At 41.1% G+C, this 14150-nt stretch overlaps 1 long non-coding RNA gene across 4 annotated transcripts; it reads left to right on the forward strand.

Moving 5' to 3' along the window:
- The first annotated feature begins 1919 nt into the window (after positions 1-1919).
- LOC129107449 (uncharacterized) lies at positions 1920-12625 on the forward strand. 4 transcript variants are annotated; one of them, XR_008531876.1, is made up of 4 exons: positions 1920-2143; positions 9911-9947; positions 11829-11874; positions 12056-12625. It is a non-coding gene; the product is annotated as an uncharacterized LOC129107449 (long non-coding RNA). The 4 variants fall into 4 exon arrangements; XR_008531875.1 differs by having other exon boundaries at positions 1920-2139; XR_008531877.1 differs by lacking the exon at positions 9911-9947.
- Positions 12626-14150: the final 1525 nt, after the last annotated feature.

Here is a 14150-nt window from a genome sequence, read left to right on the forward strand (position 1 = left end):
TACATTACACACTTTTGTCACAGATATAGGTTACTTTATATATTATTATATATATTACAGGTGATACAGCAACAAAATCAGAAAATGCTTCTTAGATCAATTTAATGTCTAAGTTTATCTTGCACACTAGGTATCATCTCATAATGACTAACCTTACCCTGAACCGTGACATACTGTATCTGTTCTGGTGATGATTCATTGCACTCAGAGCTTGAAACAAAGTAGTGAAATCAATGAATTAGTCAATGGAGGGAAAAAAAAGTAAACAGCTTTGGTTGAACATGCAGCTGCTGCAGATAAGAGAAAGTAATATCCAGTGAAACTCAACATGGATTCAAGTTATGCAGCCAGAACTTTTTTTTTTTATAATTTCATCCACCATTTGTCATGTCTTTTCTTATGAATTCAGGAGGCACTTCAACACCTGTAAGAGCTGCAATGCTGATTTTCCATCTCAATCAGCAGTATCAGCAAGAGAGAAATCTACACCACCTCCAGAGACCCCCAGACAATGGCCCTCACATCAGTTTTCACTCCCCCTCGTCAGGCAGGCTAACAAACTGTGACCTGGACCTGGTACTCTGACATGGCAGCGAATCAAATCGTCAGGCTAAGAGACACGAGTGCTACACGATCCTGTTTTTATTCTAACAAGCTTAATGTCTCCAACACCACCGCAAAAATGCAACGAGGACTCTAGGCTTCTTTTGTTAGAGCCATATATATATATATATATATATATATATATATATATATATATATATGTCTTGTTCCATGCACCGTCTCAGGGCTTTTGGTATTCAAACAATAAACACCTTAACCACACTACTTTCTGTTACCAGTCTGCTCAACATGTTGATGACAAACTACTCAACCAGTCTGTAATCAAACAAATTAACTTTCCAGAAAGGCAAATAAGACTTTATTGTTACTGATGCAATAAAAACACCTTCCAGCTCTTAGTCAGTCAACACATCTAACCAGCTTATCCAGATATATATGAGGGTACATGGGAGGTTTAAAACTTTGGGCATTATATCATAACACTGCTCAATTATCTTGTGCAAGACTGTGACAGCTGGTGCAATAAGGCAGGACAGGTTCACCTGACAGTACATGTAATAAAACAGCTTAAAAACAGACAACAGGGGTTGAAACAATGTAGTCTTGTGCCACAGCTGTGTCCTACGCTGCCACGAGGAGAAAGGGAGAGAGCGGAGGTAAGGAAAAAAGGCGACAGAGAGGCTTTCATTGTCACCGTGCCTGGTTATTGTTCACACTCCCTCTCATGTAACCTTCCGCCTCGGGCTTTTTTATCATGCTGTGGCACGTGAGTTGCAGCTGAGAGGTCCTTTCTCTATCTGAGGAAAAGGCCACTTGGCTGCCGCTGAGTGAAGGTGAGGAAGGAAGTGGGTGACAGAATAGTCATGTGTTGAACTTCCTTAAATGTATTAAGACATTTAAGGTGCAGTAAAATATATATTTTTTTTGTCTAAAATAGTTGTATTGTTTTACATAGACAGTTACATTGTGGTGTCACAGAACATATTTAGCATTTAGATCAGTTTTATCGTGGAAATAATTATTAAAAGAAAAAACTTTGCATGAATTTATCTAAAAGTGTGAGAATGCAGATTAGATTTATCACTGCTGATCAAGTTGGTCAGTTGGTGTTGACAGTTGGCAGATAAAATAATGCATGTGTGGAAATGAATGGCTCTATAACTTTCGATTTTCTCCTCTTCCAAATGCCCCTTTATTGCCATTTATTATCCATCCAACTCAGACGTTCCCTCTTTCCCCATCACCCTGATGGCCCCACCCTTCCACACACCTGTTCCCACTTCCCTCATCTGCTCTGCAGTTGCCGGGTCTTCTCTGTCCACCTCCTCACCTGCATCTCATTCCCTCGTCAGGATAGAATGAGATGCAGGTGATTTACATACCAGCCCAGTTTCATCCATTCACAGCCAGTTTGTCAAAGTTGCCATGTTTTTACTTGCTACTTGCTTTTAAGCTTCTGATCCTTATATCCCATTATCTTGTCATCCTGTTACTTGAAATCTGCCTGCCTATATGACATCCTGCCTGATTTTGTACTGCCTTCATGGGGGCAACATGGAGCATGAACCTGCACCTGTGAGTAAGTCTATATATCTTTACTTTAGCTGTAAAACACTGAACTTATCCCATCTGCCTGATTTTTCTGCAACTGTTTGGGTCCAATCCAGTCATGTCACTAAATGAGGCTAACCCCCAGGTTGGGAAGCAATGTCATGGACCACCTGTCACCCAGTGTGTTGCTTCAGTATGTTTTCATTTCTAAATGAATGGTTGTAATGTGTGGGTTGCCTCAGTACAAGTTTGTAAAAATACTTTTGGGAGCAACCCACAAGTCATACAGCATGTTTCTGTTTGTTTTGGAAGAATAGCAACAATTAAAACAAAGTCCACTTACTTTGCCTTCGATGAGTGTGTTAATAATACTGGTAGTTGGGAAATGTCTGATATTTGGACAGCCCATGAACTCAGCTTCAGTAGACTGTAACTTTTCAGAAACGGGCCCAACATCTCCACAAGTCCAAGCTAGTTACTGTGAGCTACCAGATGAATCCAAAATGGTCTAGCCGCCGGCCCTGATGTCATTGAGCACATCACAGGCTCTGGTTTGTTTCAGAGGAGACAGAGCAGTTTGGCAAGCATCCAGGGGAAACAACTTCTGGAAATTTTTTTGCTCTTAATGGGCTTTACATAATGGTGATAGGAACGAGTGCGATGGACTGTGTCTCCCTAAAAACTTAAATCTCAGTCAAGTGGACATCAGGTGTGATGAGTGTGTAATGTTACAGAGATTAGGACCCCAGACAAAAGAGCTGAACCTGACCATGCCTGTGTTTATATGTCCTGTTATGTGGGTGGAGAGTTAAATCAATCATTGGTTACACCTGCCCTACTCACCAGTCCTTGGTGGCTGCACAGTTATTGTTTAAAGCTGCATTAAGTGATTTGTGAACATCAGGCCAGTTCCAGACCTCCTAATCATGGCCAACTTCAGAAAGGTTTAGTGCTCTAATAAATTATTGATTACTTGGTGGGATAAACAGCTAGCTCGGCTGAAACATGCCCTGACCAATTTGACCAATACATATATCATAAATTAACACACTTTAAAAACATTTCTTTTCTCTTTGATATAGGACTAAATGGTACATTTGTTGGATGATCTACACCTCCAAAATACAGATGAACCTACTCTTAAGTCTCATATTGCCCTTTTTTTTTCTTGACCATAAAAATTCATCAGACACGTTTTTCTCATAGATGTCATCCACATACAGTCTCTTTCACCCACAAATAAAGTGTGACTTGCTGCTCCCGTCACACACTCGCCCACAGCTTGACAGACATGTAAACCTTGTGTCAGACAGTGGCTGCTGTTGATAATGTTGTGGTTGTCAGATATTTGAAGGGATATTTAGATCTGCTTGAATTAAACATGCACCGCAAATGTTGCTGCACACAAGCTGACCTGTTTCACACGGAGAGAGAAATAATAAACCCTACTCATGCATGCATTGGTTTCACTAACAGTTCGGTTTAGTTTATTTGTACATTCTAGCAATTGATTTTCCTGTTAAGTGAATGTTCTCCGTTTGGTTCTGTCTCATCACCAAATCCAACGGGAGCCCAGTGTACGCTTCCTTGCCGACGCCGTGGGTCAACTCAGGGAAAGCAAGTTCATTCTCTGCCCAAGTAGACATTTCTCTACTATTGTTTATTGTTTATTAACTGGATTTCCAGTCCCCATTAGCTGAAGCCATGGCGACCGCTAATCTTCCTGGGGTCCACAGAACGGACAAAACATAATACATACAATACATGACATAACACAAGCAGTTAAAACAGACAGTCAGAAACATCAAAATAGTACAGTCAGATACAAAGTACATTCAAAGACTAAGATGTATAGTACCAGTAACTGACCATATACATTTTGCATCCATAACTTCATAATTGAAGGATTAGGAGTCTACAAAGGCAATGGAGTACCCATCATATGGTCGATAGCCTTAGGTGAGCCTTTAATTGTATTGTCACTATATCTTTACATAGCAAATAGTTTTTGATGCTGATATTAATGTTCTGAATGTCGTTTAGAAAAACTTTACACATATGAAGCAGCATCAGAGTGGAAACTGATGCAACCCACTTGATTAAATAACTTGTTTAAAACTCAGAACATAAGGTTTGGTGCTAATACCAACCTTTATAGACCTCAGCCTGGCTCACTACTACGTATGCAAAGTTGAGAAGCCGTTACAAGCCGTTAAAAGTTTCCCAGGGTCATAAAGAGATTTGTCAAAACCTGAACATCTTCCTTGTAACTTAAGTGTTTCAAAAGGCCAATGTGACAGCTGACTTACATAGTTCTCCTCATTGGAAGGATTTCATTTCAAATCTAAATGACACCAAAGTGAACTTTTCCCAGTGTGAGTAGGGCTTATTTAAAAAAAATGGCTCCGACTGTCACGATATTGAATGATGGGGAGCTTGTCCATCTTGGCACAGGCTTAATTTCGTGTGGAGAACATTAAACTCCTGGTTGCTCAGCAGTGCACAGGCAAACAGCCTTTGGCTCCACACACACTTACAAAGGCCAAAAGGGGAGCTGAGCAGAGCACACGCAAACACGAGTAATGACATCCAGCTGCTGGTGTGTGTGCGCGCACACACATGCAGTTAGTGAAACAAAGCAATTCAGTGGTCTGTAGATTCAAGTAACATTATGATAACTTCAGAGGTAAAAAAAAAACCAGGCAATTTCTCCTGACTGACCATACTGATGTTTGGCATACGTGTTGCGTATTAGAAAGATGATCACGACAGGAGCTTGGTGACTTTTCTTGATGAGAGACCTCAGTTAACCAGCTTCTCAAATTAGCTCGGACAGTCACGCACAGGGGACTTTCCAGGCTCTTATCAAGCACGTGAAGAGGTGACATCACTGTCCATGGAGACTTTCATAACACACGGAGGCTTGCAGCATGGCATGACATTCAAAGAGTTGCAGGTCTTGTTATAAGCTCGCCACAGTGTGGAGGATTGTGAAATGAAAGGTGGATATTAACCAGCTTTATCTTTTTAATAGGACATTCTGGTATTTATCAATCTGGAGTATATTCTTATATTTTTGTCCTTTTATGACAATGGGATTGATTGAGGCAAGCAGTGTGAGCCTTCAAAAAAAAACAAAAAAAAAGTAAACACAAATCCTGGAAATCCCTGTTGCTGTTGTTGAAAACTGCATAACATATCGAATCCACTTCCTGTTTAACTTGCAGGCTGACATACCTGGAGTATTCATAGTTCATTCATATAATAGTTCCTTACCTCCATCTGGCCAGTCGCTGTATAAAGAAGGTGCGAGTAATGGTTTTATTAAGGTTACACAAATTGGATGCAGCCGGGCCCAAGAACGCAGAAGCTAAAAAAAAGTTGGTTAAAGGTGGTAAATACAGGATTCAGAGAATATCAATTGCCTCCACACGGCTCTGAACACCGAGAAGGATCAGTGGATGGGTATCAGCTAACGTTTCTAACGGCCCAAACAGTGCAAACCACAGCAACAGCACTAACAGTGCAGAGCAGGGCTATGAGCTAGCAAGTGGAGCGCAACAATTACTCGCATGCCCGGCTATATCAACAAAGCACAGAGACGCTCTGATTACAACACACACACAGAAGTAGAGAGATTCCATTCTCTGCTCAGGTAGACGATACTCCACTGTATCTTTACATTGCAAATAGTTGTTTGCTGCTATAGTAATGCTATGAATCCCGTATATATAGATCCTTTAACACAAATAATCTTGAACCAAGTTATGTGTTATGTAAAACGTTTTTTTCTTTTTTTTTAAAGCTCTAGGAGGCCTGTGCTCCTTTCCTCGATGGACATTGTTATTGTGGGAGTCTGCTTTTCCGCAAATTTCCACTAAAGAGAAATTCTATCATGAACTAAGTTACAATGGACCGAAATTACACCAAGACTGCTTTAAGTGTTGCAGGCAATAATCTATCGTGGCAAGAAAGGACCTTGCAGAGGCCAGCAGTTCATCACAGGACACGTCATCCGCTTGGGTGTATATCAGCGCAAGCCACCAAGGTAATGCTATCGTGTATCTTTATTTGATTGTCCTTGTGCTCTGCTTCCTTGGAAGTATTTTGCAGACATTAAGCATGTTAAGGACTGTGTTTTGTTTATATAACAAGATCTTCTGTATCTATACAGTGATGAAATATGGGGATCAGGTGGGAGCAGCTGTCAAATTCTGCAACGCTATAGTGCTAAATATAAACAACTTACTTATGAGACTGTAGCCAAAGTGTGTTCATGATTCACATGTAAAAAAAAAAAAAAAAAAAAAAAAAAGCACTTACATTTTGATTCGGCACCTCAAATAAGAAAAAAAAGTCTGTTGCAGGTTATAAGTTTAGTGTTAGTTGAGGAGAACAGAGGACACACTTTGGTGTTTTTTTTGGGGGGGGGGGGCACCAGCTGTGTCTCCCTGTCCAGGCCAAAGTCTCAGCTGGGAATTTGTATTTTTTGCAAAGCTGACAGGGAAACACAGAGCCGCTGTAACCTGAGATCAGCAATGGAGGGAGCGAGATGAGGGAACGTAGAAAAACAAATCCTTTCAATGCTGCCAGTGTGTGTTAAAGAGAGAGGGATGGATTAGTGCAGGGCGGGTGGTGGAGCCGCCCTCCCCCCCCCTCCTTGACAGATAACTCCACTCTCACACAGAGAGAGACAAAGGAGGAGGGAGGAGGTGCAAAAAGAAGAGAACATATATGCCGTGACGATTAAAAACACATAAAAACACTTTACGTGAACCTCAAAATGGGATGAAACTAAGCAACCAAAGTGATTTCTGATAATGTGATGGAACATTGTGGTGCCACAACTTTGGTCTCTCTGCATTATGAGAAAAGTATGTTGAGGACTTTAAGTTTTTAAAACTAGAACTAAACTCAACACCATTGACTTTTATGGGACACACAAGTGTTTGTATACAGGTAAAAATGCGTTCACAGCACCTCTACATGAAGCAGGCGACAACTTGCGGTTCTGAAAAGGGAAGGCTAAAGGTCATCAGGGGTGATTTCTCTGGGCATAAAAATAAATCTGATTGTATAGAAGTTTATGATAAATTACCCTACTTCTCACCTGATTTATTAAACATTGTGAACCTGACTTTATGGTCTCAATTGCTAGTTTGAGGTCTTCTTCAATACAGCATGATGCTCATTTAGGCAATTATGGTCCCATCTACAGTAAAATAGACAATAAAGCACAGTATAGTTTAGGGCTTGGTTAACTTGTGATTGACTGGTGACGAACAAGGCGTTGTTGGGTCTGAGAGTTGTCTATGTCCTCATTTTACAACTTTAACCCTTTCACAGTGTGTTTTTCAGTTCACAGAAGTTAAGTGAACCATTTTGGTCATCTTAAAATGTCGTTCAGGTATACTTAGCATCCACTCTCTCGTGTACTTCTGGTTCCAAAAAACAAGAAGGCGAAGACCAAAAAGCCATACTAGAGACTTTAAACGTCACTAGGTGACATCACAGGGACTATGACCACTTTTCATGTACAGTCTATGACACTTGGCAACTGACAACCAGCAATCAATTCAGAAAACTCCCATGAAGATAGGTCTCATTAAACAAAATATTCCCAATAAGGCTTTATTAAGTGTAACCAAGCACATATGCAGATCTTGGTACCGCTGTACCAACTTGCTAGCAGTTGACAGGGGATATTTTTACAAACTGGCCAAGATATTAAAGGTTTCAGGAAGATCATTCCCTTAAAACTAATAGAACGAGATGTTGTTTTAGGCTAACAGCATCTCGCAGTTGGCCTAAAAACATCAGATTCCCAAAGTTTCATACCCCAGTCAGCTAATTTAGCAGAGAATCCAGCAAATCATATTTTTTAGCATTTATTTATATCCAGCATACCCTATTAATTCTTATATTTTGCTCTTCTTTGTGCGAGGCTTACCTTCAGTCTTAATGGTACTATAGAAATAAAGATTTAATCAACCGACAACACTGTGGTTCCATAATAATTATGAGCCTGTCAGTGTAGGTCTTTCCAAGTATCACTGTGTAAATATGGAGAGCACCAGCTGTAACCCCATGCTTGACCCCTGTAACCCTCTGACCCACATACCAATCTGCAGACAAGACTGGGTAAAAAAAAAGAAATGTGACTATATGACACAGCCCATCACTATCGCTAAGAAAGCTTGCACGCACACACAACAACTAACACCAACCCAAACAAAGGGGGATATCCTGTTTTTCCAAACCCCCCCTTCCTCCCAGAATAGCACAGCATGGCAGGGAGGTTGTTATCGCTCTTATCACAGCCGCCATTAAAATGGTCTGTGTGGCAAGGAAGCATCCCTTATTGTTTACTCACAGGCTTCCTTTCAGTTTAGGGGCCGAGGTGGCCAACAGGGCCACATACTGCTGTCACTCACTGTCCATCTCCTCATGCCCTGCCCGCCTCATTAAGACGTGTCTCCATCAGCGTTTTTTGACTTATGCTACCAAGACCCCGCCCCCAACCTTATCTTAAATTGCCGGAGCATGTGGAGAAGGGTGTATGGTACAAACATGTACAGACACACACTTCTAACACAATCCCTACTTTTACTGGTACAGTGGTATGTGTAGGATAATATCTGCTAAGGTTACACGTGCTTTAAACACTTAACAAACACTGTACTTGAGTTGTGTCAGCAGTGTTCCAGAAGCTATAAGTAGATAGGACAGAGATACACGAACTAACATGCCCCTGGTGCACATGCAGTGCATAGCTTACTAAGAATCCCATGCATCTAAGTGCACTGCACATTGCTATGGTTTTGGTAGTATAAACACACACTCTTGCACACACACGAGACACATTCACACATCAGTTACACCCATATCTGTGTCACTCCCCTGAGCGTGCCACATCTCATATCCATACTCACTGACCGTTCGGTATGTGAAAGTATCACAGGCTCATAACAAGCAGCTTTACACGGCAGCTGCTGCTCTCCTCATGTGCGCGCTGCTGGCACGCCTCGCTCCATGAGTATACCCACGCTCCAGGTATTCACGGCATGCAATCTGACCCAAGCCAGGGGCATTGTGCACTTGCGCAGGGGTCAAGGCGAGCTTGAGAAGAGGTCGAAAAGTCAGCAATTTGAACAGCAAGGTCAAAACTTTCAGTTGGAGGACAGGTTGGGCAGAGGGTTTGGGATGGTGCTGCTGCTTGATTCCTTCCCAGCGGAGGAGCTTCTGTCCTCAACAGCGTGTGTGCTGCCAAGGTGGAGATGTGTTTGAGAGTTTGTTGTGCTGTAAAGTTTGTTCTGGTGGGACAATAGAGGCTCCGGTGCTCCATTTGGCTCATGGAAGATCTTCTATTTGTGGTGTTATAATGTTTGCCCTCTGGTCAAGTAGACCTGCTGATGCTAAATTGAACTCTTTCCAGTTAGCGTAAACATAATGTTCTCTAACCTTACGTGCAGACTTTACAAATTGTCCAACTATCATTTGAATTTCAAAAAACACTTTGTTTTGTTTTGTTACCTGTTGTTGGGCCGCAACAGCCAAGTTGCATTACTGCAACGCAATACACAAGAAAAAAAAGAGGACAGGATTCTAGTTTCCAGCCAGAAACACCAAGTAAAAGTGGCTGAGTTTGGCCGTGTATAGCTGGACGCTGAACATGTTTTTTGTTTTTTTGTTTTTTTTAAATGGCAGTCAATGACGGTTGCTGCTACTGTGAACCTTATTCATCAACAAAGTTATACATACAGACTTAATAATCCTTGTTATTTGTATCCATCAGAGCAAAACTGAAGATGGAGACAAAACACACAGAGACAGTGAGTGAACGCCTCCACGTGCAGACTGTTCAAATAAACTGGTGTAACTAAAGGCTTTCATTAATTCCTGTCATTTTACAATGTGCACAGTCAATTTGTGTGCCGACGCCTGCAAATGCAAACAGAGAGATCCTCCCTGCTCAGCCAAGAGTCAAGGTCGCCGAAGTAGTCGCACTTACACCGAATGCACAGCATAGTCAAAGATGTGCACCTGTCTCCCTAACGTTCAGGGCCAACTGTTGAGGACAGGCGGTCGTGGGAAAACCCTGAGAGCGCTGCGCTGTGATGTTTTGCTACGCAGTCTCAGCTGAGTGAAGTGATGATTTGCCAGCTGAAGGACAGGAGTTAAATTTGCAGTCCAGTGGAGCACTTGACTTGCAAAATGTGCCATTACTCTGCGTGTCGAAGATCAGCAAGAATGACATACTAATCTGCAGAGAGTATTTTTTGAAGAAATAATTCAACTTTGATTATGTTTATGGGGATTTTATACAACTTAAAGTGAATGAGGAAAATGTTTGCCACCGTTTGTAAGACAGCAAAGGCCAAAAATGACATAGTTGTATTTTTATAAATAGGGCTGGTACTACAGTAACTATTTAATTAGTTTGTTTCTATTAGCTACTATTTGATGTTGAGTATTGACTCTGCTGTGGTTGAGTGGAGGACAGATGACATGGTTTGGCACACCATGTCTCACACATCACCCACACTATCTGAACTCTCAGATGTCTATCTCCTTTTAAGTGAATTATCTACATCTCAGCTGTGACATGAGACATTAACTCAGTTAACTCAAAATAACTATTAAATGCGCTATGGGCTATATGTGGCTTTGTGTGGCCCTGCATGGTCACGTATATTTTGACATGCATATATATGGACTGTCCAACACACTGCATCATTAGTGAGAAAACGTTACAGAAAATGTGTGAAATGGATCACTTTTCAAACATTAAGGGAGACATAAACAGTTTCTCATTTTTAGATACTGAGCAATGATTTTGCTAGCAGATTGTATACTTACGATGCTAACTGAGCTTCATAAAGTAGGTAAAGATGCAGTTTCTGGCTTATTTTGTAGTGTTTTTCTGCTGAGAATTGTTAAAAAATATTCTTAAACATGCACTTAATGGCTTCATACCTTTTAAGCTATGACAATGAAGCTGCTTGTCAGTTACAAGTCACTCAGCCTCAGCAGTTGATATATGTAGAAGTTAACACTAGAAGAAATTCCAGCATTGTTCTTGCTAGTGTTGGACTATAAGTCTGATAAGTGAAATAAACACAAATGAAAGATCACTGTCTGTCAGACTGTTTGGCAGCTTACTCATACTTACTTTTAATGTTACTAAATAAAATACTTTTGCTGTGGTTGCAGGAGAGTTAACTTCCCCAAATCATTTAAATGGAATCCGCAAAGAGAGGAAATAATACAGAGTAGATGTGCGTGTCCTAAATGAGGCTTATGAAGTTAATGTTGTGCTCTTTGGTCTTGAAAGTGTCGTTCCTTTACCACTGTAGTTAGTAAGCTTGTTAGCCGGATGTTTGTTGCTTAGATAAACACACCCTGTAATCCATTCCTTACACTATTTGCCTCCAAACTTTTGAAATGCATACTATCACTCTTACTTCAGCTGTCATGCACACTTCAGCATGTGGAGAAAAACAAAGCTTAACAGGCCTGCCGTGACTTACGGCTGCTAAGCTGTGAGGGGTGAACATCCGGTTGTTAAATTTGTTTGTTAAATGAGAAAGTGAACTAATTGCTAAGGCACTTGTCCACCCTGTGACTTAAGTGTCACACTCCTGCTTGTTGTCAATCTTAACACCTTTTTTGTGGTTGGAAAATGTATTCTCTCACTTTTCTGTTTTTTTCAGACACTGTATCACAATGAGTCAACAAGTTAGTTTTGGCAGGAGAAAGGTGAGAATTTGAGTCTTTTTTTTTTTTTTTTTTTTAAACTTCATTTCTAACAATTGAATTGCCTCATTAACACCAGGTCTCTCCAGGGATTTGGCTGAACCAAACGAAGGAATACAAAGAGGTTAATTAACAGAACCAAAGGTTATCATCCTGAAGTGACTTAATACTTTTTTTTTGACAGTCTTTCTTAATTGGTCGGGGTGTGGTGCCAAGACTCTTTCCAAGAGTGAAGTAGTGAGCCGATGCCAGCAGAATAGCCAGGCCACAGGAGGAAGGAGTATTGTTCTTGGCATGGATTGAAGCGACCAAGTCCAAGCACCCAGATGGACTCCAACAGGCTCCAGCAATAATACACACACTGGGAGGAGAATAGAGGTCACCTCAGGATACAAACACAATAAATCCATTGTGACTGGCTGTCTCTTTTCAAAGACTTTTCAGATCGTGTCCTCTGCACATCGAGGACAACCTGGTGAACAATCAGTCTCAAATGTAAACAGAGACCCGGCCTTCAAAAACAGCTTAAGTGGGAACGCTGAAAGCATCAATGTGCCGAGCTTTGGCTGGTCTGATTTCTTTTATATGTACACCACAAACACAGAATAACCTCGGCTGCCTTCTTTTACTGTGTAAGCATTATCGAGTTTCAGTCATTGTTAGGCTCCTGTCCAAGAACTACTTCAGTGCAAAAATTCATTATGTAAGTGCACCAGCACTGCACTGTTTGAACTTAAAAGATGCCTCTGCATGATCAAACTGGTGCATTAGAGAGTCTGTAAAAAAAGAATCGAAAATGCAGTTGCTCATAGTTGTTTGAGTTTAATTTGGATGTATTCAAAGTAGAAAAATAAATAATGTGAGCCAGTTTAACATGCAGGTCTCCACTGCAAACTGTTAAATTAGTAGGCCTAATTGCTTTGCAAATGCTGCAGGCATAAAATTAAAGACTGTTGGCAACTGTGGAAAGTTTGACAGTGTGCAAACTCAAACTCAGATGATGTGTGTGTCAACGCTTTGACATTTTATCCTATCCCACAATATTTTCTTGCGGCACTAAAGTCAAACACAGACATATAAGCTGCATGAAAATATAGTAAAAAAGCATGGACAGGTGTAAAACCACAAAATGAGGAAACTGTAAACTAAAAGGAAATGTTCCACCCACGCAGTTATCCACGCGTCATCCTCAAATGTCACATTCACATTCGTGCAAGCCAACACAGAACGTGCTAAAATTCAGATTGAACTGTACACGTGTAGGCTACATTTAAAGTGTGAATGTATTGTAGTGCACCCTTTGCAAGCTTTACTGGACTTCTCTGAATGAGAGACATGCTTTTTTTTTCTCTCTCTCTCTCTCTCTCTCTCTCTCTCTCTCTCCCTCTCCCTCTCCCTCTCCCCCTCTCCATCTCTCTGTCACTCTCCTCTCCCTCTCTATCTCCAGGTTTTTCTCTCAGGAAAACCAAAAAAAAAAACCTGCAGCAGCCATAGCGACAGAGAGCAAAGGAAGACCTGGCCCGGGCCTGTCACCTTTGGAGCGTCCTGATTGGTTGAAGCCTGCTGTGTGAGCTTTGTTGCCGTGTGGACGGCGAGGCAGGCAGTTCTCTGAGCGTTGCCGTGGACGCAGAGCTATCTCAGCAGTCCTGTCAGGGTGGATTTACACTGCAGGCTCAGAGCGGATTTCTTTCACTCCTGTGACACATTCTGTGACTGGATGAAAGGGAACCTCAGTATGACACTTCATGTTGACTTCAGTGACAGGGACTAAGGATCTGCTCACTTATTGACTTTTTATTGACATAGCAAATGTCAGGGGAAAATCAGACAACCCTCTGTTTTTTTGCACATGAAAAGCAATGTTTGTCCAGTTTATTGTGACTTAAGCGAAATGGACAGTCGTGAGCATGCAGTTTATGCACTTATGCATGTTGATAAAGAGAGAGAGAGACCTGAGAACACACATTGAGGAATCATAAGACATTTATTTAAACAATCACACTATTGTTAGAAATATTAACAAGTCCTAACACACTCCTAATTCCCTCTGCAGAAAGAGGTTGTGTTTCAATTGATTCCTGTAGTATGGTGGCCTGTTTAAATATCTCTTTGAATCAGCAATTCAATTGGAAAACCAATTATTCATATCAGAGCTTTTTAGGAGGGACCAATAATAGAGTCATCCTTTTTTCTTTGCCATATACAGAAAAAAAAGTTTGAAAAAATGGCCCCAAAAATGGCTAATGGCTGTGCAAACTAGGGGATTTTCAAATCTTAAC

The sequence above is a fragment of the Anoplopoma fimbria genome, chromosome 18 (assembly GCF_027596085.1).
Source record: "Anoplopoma fimbria isolate UVic2021 breed Golden Eagle Sablefish chromosome 18, Afim_UVic_2022, whole genome shotgun sequence".
NCBI classification, from domain to species: domain Eukaryota; kingdom Metazoa; phylum Chordata; class Actinopteri; order Perciformes; family Anoplopomatidae; genus Anoplopoma; species Anoplopoma fimbria.